General features: G+C 40.2%; 1 pseudogene; it reads left to right on the top strand.

Moving 5' to 3' along the window:
- The first annotated feature begins 206 nt into the window (after positions 1-206).
- Positions 207-620, top strand: LOC149163195 (ammonium transporter 3 member 3 pseudogene; annotated as a pseudogene).
- Positions 621-5,202: the final 4,582 nt, after the last annotated feature.

The raw sequence follows: 5,202 nt of genomic DNA, 5'->3' as shown, positions 1-5,202 counted from the left end.
ACTCATGATTCAGAGACAAATACTTCATCATCAGTCGCTTGTGAAAAAGGTGCGACTTCTGACTGCAAAGCAAATTGTTCCGTTAAAGAGAGAAACAGGTGCAGGCATTGGAAGAATTTCTCAGTCTACAGTCTGACTCGAGGTCTGCTCAGGCAAGGTCTTGTCTCGGTGTCCAGTATTGAATTCTGCTGATTATTGCTTCAGCCATGGCAACTTATTTGCCAACTGCCTATCAGAATGGGACTACATCTCTTGATTGGCTCAACAAAGGAGACAGTGCATGGCAAATGGTAGCGGCCACGCTTGAGAGTATGCAGAGCATGCCGGGCCTAGTCATCCTATATGGCAGCATAGTAAAAAAGAAATGGGCTGTAAATTCTGCTTTCATGGCACTCTATGCATTTTCTGTTGTCATGGTCTGTTGGGTTACATGGACATATAAAATGGCATTTGGGCATAAATTGCTTCCTTTCTGGGGCAAGGCAGGTCCAGCACTAGGCCAAAAGTACTTCATCGGAGCTGCCGACCTTCCTGCATCACAGCGCAACCACCATAATGGCACCTTGGAGACCGCTATGATCGCACCTTTCTTTCCTATGGCTACCATGGTGTTTTTCTAGTTGTCTTTTGCAGCAATAACATCGATTTTATTGGCTGGTGCGGTGCTATGAATAATGAATATCAAAAGCTGGATGGCATTTGTGCCATTACGGCTCACCTTCTCATATACAGTAGGAGCTTTCAGCTTATGGGGAGGAGGATTCCTTTTCCAATGGGGTGTGATTGACTATTCAGGAGGATATGTCATCCACGTCTCTTCAGGCATTTCAGGTTGACTGCAGCATCAGTGTTGAATATCTCAGATGCATTGCCGATGGGTGAGAAACAAGTGGAAATGGAAAATGAAGAGAAGTCTGACTGATAAGCGATTCTTGCATTCAAGGGTCTTCATGTATTCAAGCAGTGCAAACATACTTTATCTCAACATATGGAATGAAGTTATAATCTCGGTGAAAGTATTTCGATGCAATTGCCATAGATGTATTCCGTGATTCGTTTGAAACAGCTCAGACCGATGCATGGTTGGGAAACACCTATGTCTTTTCGGCTGGAGCTGAATTTAAACGTATGTACACGTGTTCCTCAGAAACTACGTGGCTATCTCCATACTGGGCACGCAAAGGCTGCCCTTTTAAACCAATGCGTTGTTCAGAGGGATGAAGGGCGCATAATCATACGTTTTGATCCTGCTAAACAGAGTAATGAATTTGTTGTGATTGGGTTGCATGTGGTATTAAAGGAGAATGGCAGCTGGGCGCGTTCATTAAAAGCAAAATTTTAATGGAAAACCATTTTTTCAGATGACACATGTAATAGAAAACTAAACAATTCGCAGAGCGGCCTCCATATAGATAGTTCATCAGCAGACAGCTGAGATATCTTTAAAGACAACTGGTCAAACTGAATATCGTTTGCCAGCTGAGCTCTGGAAATGTTGAAGGAATCACAATAGAGAACCTGTTAGAGCTTCATAAATTGGATAGGATGAGGATTAATAGCGGGTCTGTTATTCTTGATAGAGAGAATGAAAATGATGTCGAAGGGGTTTTTTTTTAGTGAGGATTGCTTAAGAGAGGAGTTATTGTGGCTTGCCCATCATGCTCTTTTACAACCAAATGTTTATCCTTCAGATGTTCGAGATCTAGTTTTAGAGTCTCTGGACCCTCATTTGAATGCTTTCTTAAATGTGAAGCCATCAGAGGTTGTTAGAAATTATATATTATGGAGCAATGTAACACATAAAATGTTGCAGAAATATAAACACAAAAAAAACATAAAACAAGAGAGACACAGATATATGTGGTTCACCCAGTTTGGGCTACGTCCACCTCGAACAACCAGTCCTTCCTTTCTATTATCCAGCAAAATGAAGAGACACAACCTACAGCAGATCCGCTGTAATATCCTCTGTTTTCTCTCACAGTCTCACCTCTCTATTTCCTGCTCACAGAATACACATCTATCACACAGCCTCAAATACAATGCCCTCATACAAAGAGAGGGGTTGCCTTCTAGGGCAAAAAACCCTAAACTAAACATAAGTTCTATCGCCAGATCATCCGCCTAATGAACAGCCCAGATTGACTAGAAATTACTATACTTTTACAAGGCAATTTTACAGCTGTTTTTAGCTTCGGGGGCGCTGCCCCCAAAACCCCCCACCAGGGGGGGGCTCCCAAAGGTCACAGCTGCCCCCCCCCCTAGACCCCCCTTGCAGCAAATATTTTACGGGCGGCGTTGCCGCTCCCATTTTGAACTGGGGTCCAATGTGGTGATACCTTTGAATATAGAAGATAATCAGGCTCCACACCCAACAATTTCCCACTTGGAGATTGATTGTAGCAACTCCACCGCTGCTCCATTTGCTGGACAATGACTCCTCTTTGGACCTGGCTGTTTCTCATCTTCATCATCATCCTTGAAGACCAATTGAAACTGAGCATATTCTCAGTTTCTTCCTGGTTACAACTTTTGTTAGCATATCTGCAGGATTCTGGCTAGTGTGTATCTTTTCCAGCTTCAACTCTCCATCTTCCAACACTGATCATATGAAATGGTACTTGAGCTGTATCTGTTTAGTCCTGGAATGAAATGCTGAGTTCTTTGCAAGATGAATGGCACTTTGGCTATCACTGTATAATGTGCCCATATCATGCTCCTTACCCAATTCACCCATAAACCTTTGTAACCAAATCATTTCTTTACTAGCCTCTGTAGCAGCAACATACTCCGCTTTTGTTGTTGAAAGTGAAACAACACTTTGGATTTTTGAAACCCAACTGACAGCTATTCCTCCAACAGTAAATACATATCCTATAGTGCTCCTCCTGTTATCTCTGTCACCTGCCATATCTGCATCAACATATCCTTGTAGGGAGATGTTTGAACCACCAAAGCATAATGCTTGATTTGTGGTACCTTTCAAATATCTGAGAATCCATTTCACTGCCATCTAATGTTCCTTTCCTGGATTGTTCATGTACCTGCTTACAACTCCCACTGCATGTGAAATATCAGGCCTTGTGCAGACCATTGCATACATTAAGCTTCCAACTGCTGATGCATATGGAACTTTAGACATATAATCCATGTCTTCTTGGGTCTTTGGGCACATTTCCTTGCTAAGTTTGAAATGGCTAGCAAAAGGTGTACTAACTGGTTTTGCATTGTGCATGTTAAATCTTTTCAACACATTTTGTATGTACTCATTTTGAGACAATGTTAATTTACGTTTTTTTCTATCTCTAGTTATTCTCATACCAAGGATTTGTTTTGCAGCTCCCAAATACTTCATTGCAAATGAATTTGCCAATTTTTTTTTGAGCACATTTATTTCCTGCATGTTAGATCCTGCAACAAGCATGTCATCTACATACAATAACAATATAATATAGTTGCCATCATTTTGCTTTTTAAAATAAACACAATGATCAGAGTGACATCTAGTATAACCTTGTTCAGATATAAACTTGTCAAATTTTAGATACAACTGCCTTGGAGCCTGTTTTAAGCCATACAAGCTCTTCTTCAACCTGCACACTAGTTTCTCCTTCCCTTTCACCTCATATCCTTGTGGCTGCTGCATATATATCTCTTCCTCCAAATCCCCATGGAGAAAGGCTGTATTTACATCTAACTACTCAAGATGCAAATCTTCAGCTGCTACAAGACTTAAAATAGTTCTGATTGAAGTCATTTTAACAACAGGAGAAAATATTTCATCAAAATCAATACCTTTCTTCTGTGCAAACCCCTTCACCACAAGTCTAGATTTATACCTCTGCTTTCCTCCATCTTCTTCCTTCAGCCTGTAAACCCATTTATTCTTCAATGTAGTTTTTCCTACAGGCAACCTGACTAAATCCCAAGTCTGGTTATGCATTAAGGAGCCCATCTCTTCTTCCATGGCTACCTCCCACTTCTTCCTGCTTTCAACCTGCATTGCTTCTTCATAACATTCGGGTTCACTAGAATCAGTCAACAATAAATAATATAATGAAGGAGAGTATCGTTCAGGGGGTCGACTTATCCTCGTAGATCTTCTAACACCACTTTCAGGTGTTTGGGGTGCCTGTTGTTGTTGTGGTGGTTGTTGTTGTTGTGGTTGTTGATTATTATTATTTTCAGGCACCTTTACTTTTTCAGTGATTTCATCAAGAACTGCGTATTCCTTGTTTTCCTTTTCCTGTTTCTTTTCCTGCAACTGATTCTTATACAAGACCTTTTCATTGAATATTACATCTCTGCTCCTAATGATTTTGTGATTTTCGTAATCATATAAGCGATAACCAAAATCATTAACACCATATCCAATAAAGGTACATTTCTTTGATTTTGCCTCAAGCTTTGTTATATTTTCTTTATCAATATGGACAAAGGCCTCACAACCAAAAGGCTTTAAAATAGAGTAGTTTACCTTTTTACCTATCCATGCTTCCTCTGGAACACCACCATCCAAGGAACTTGAAGGCCCTCTATTTATTAGGTAAACAACAGTATCTACAGCATCTGCCCAAAACTGTAAATGCTATCCTGCATGCAATCTCATGCACCTTGCATGCTCCATGATTGTTCTGTTCAGCCTTTCTGGCACACCATTTTCTTGTGGTGTTCTTGGAACTGTCTTCTCTCTGTGAATTCCATGCTCTGAATAGTACCTATCAAACTCTTTGCTGCAATATTCACCTCCATTGTCTGATCTAAGACACTTCAATTTCTTTCCTGTCTCAATCTCAACCAAAGCTTTCCATTTCTTGAAAGTATCAAATACATCAGATTTATTCTTAATACAATAAATCCAAGTTTTTCTAGTTGCATCATCAATAAAAGTAACATAATAATGAGAGCCACCAAGAGATGATACCTGAGCAGGTCCCCATACATCTGTATGCACAAGCTCTAATTTTTCATTCTTCTTTTCTTTCCCAACTCTGAGAAATCTGACTCTCTTCTGTTTTCCATAAATGCAATTCTCATAGAAGTCCAAATCAACATTCTTCAAACCCGACAACAAATTCCTTGAGTGAAGAATCTTCATCCCCTTTTCACTCATGTGTCCGAGCCTATGATGCCATAATGCTGCATCTGTTCCTTTGGAAGTTAAAGCATTGACAGAGTTAGAAATACCATTGCATAAATACA

Source organism: Pinus tabuliformis, chromosome 5_2, assembly GCF_031772625.1.
Source record: "Pinus tabuliformis cultivar Carrire ecotype Pingquan chromosome 5_2, CPIR1, whole genome shotgun sequence".
NCBI classification, from domain to species: domain Eukaryota; kingdom Viridiplantae; phylum Streptophyta; class Pinopsida; order Pinales; family Pinaceae; genus Pinus; species Pinus tabuliformis.
Note: the sequence above shows the minus strand (reverse complement) of the source record. Positions and strands in the feature narration are given on the sequence as shown.